Source organism: Barbus barbus (assembly GCF_936440315.1).
Source record: "Barbus barbus genome assembly, chromosome: 47".
In the NCBI taxonomy this organism is placed as follows: domain Eukaryota; kingdom Metazoa; phylum Chordata; class Actinopteri; order Cypriniformes; family Cyprinidae; genus Barbus; species Barbus barbus.
The window spans coordinates 21,648,016-21,649,202 of NC_136725.1; the positions used below are offsets into that span (position 1 = coordinate 21,648,016).

A 1,187-nucleotide genomic window follows, 5' to 3' on the forward strand; every position below is an offset into this window, starting at 1 on the left:
TTTATTCATAACTAAGGGGTGGAGCTTAGAGAAAGGTCAGTCTGATCGTGCTCAAAGTCAAAGCATTCACAAAAATCTCTACTTTATTCTAAACTATGTTTATAGTCATAACGACATTTGTTAAGCTCAAACTTTGGTGATTGTGCTCTATATCACAAAGAGTTCACAAAAATCTCCAGTTTATTTGAAATAAAGTCACAGCTTAAGTTTTAATTCGTAACATTAAATAAGGTTTATATGTAATGAAAAGGGCGGAGCTTACAGAAAGGTCAGTTTGATCGTGCTCAGTCATAAAGGGTTCACAAAAATCTCCATTTTATTGTAAACTAATTAGTAACTATATCCATGTAATTACGTTTATTCATAATTACATTTATTAGTAACTAAGAGGGTGGAGCTTAGTGAAAGGTCAGTTCAATCGAACTCAAAGTCATAAAGAGTTCACAAAAATCTCCAGTTAATTCTAAACTAAACTACTTGTTTTTTTTTTATTCGTAACTACATTTTCTAGTAACTAAGGGGGTTGGGCTTAACGAAAGGTCAGTTCGATGGTGCTCAAATCCATTAGTTCATAAACAGCCGCTGCATGCATGTGGACGAAGTCTTGATGAACTAAAATAATAACAGTAAAGGCCGTTAGGACTTTGATTGACACTAAAGAAAACAGTGTGTCAGAATGAGCTAGGCACCGTATAGACAGACGTGACTCTAGTGCAAAGGTGCTGGAACAAAACAGGCAAAAGTAGCATTTGTACACAACACATTCTTGCGTTCTGGGTTCGTTTGGTCTGTTCTCACATGCATCAGACAGATGTCTTTGGCCGTTGCATCTTATTTTAAAAAGCGCCTCAAGACCCCATTGTGGCTTTATGTTTTGGGATATGAGAATGTGTGCTGTTTGAACACCTCCTAGTAGTGCAACAGACTCACAGGCCAAACATACCAATAACTGATGACCAAAGAAATGCAACACATTAATATTTTTCAAGCTATTTTTATCCATACAGCTTTTCAAAACACTGAAAAACTGCTCTCCGTTGATCAAGACTGCATCCATATGACAGCTTTGTTTCCATTGGGTGTAAAGGGTCACATGACTCCCGACATGCATTGATCATATTCAAGTTGTTCCAGCACCTGTATTCTATGACATTAAAGGATATATGCATCTATCTAAAGGTGTTTTA

General features: G+C 36.5%; 1 protein-coding gene across 1 annotated transcript in view; it reads right to left on the bottom strand.

The window, feature by feature from the left end:
* Positions 1-493: 493 nt before the first annotated feature.
* The window catches only part of LOC306865916 (ras-related protein Rab-3C-like), a 26,052-nt gene continuing 25,358 nt past the window's right edge, over positions 494-1,187 (bottom strand). The window contains exon 5 of the mRNA XM_079410767.1: positions 494-1,187. This exon is cut by the window's right edge and continues 241 nt beyond it. The gene's annotated coding sequence lies outside the window, so the exon portion shown is untranslated.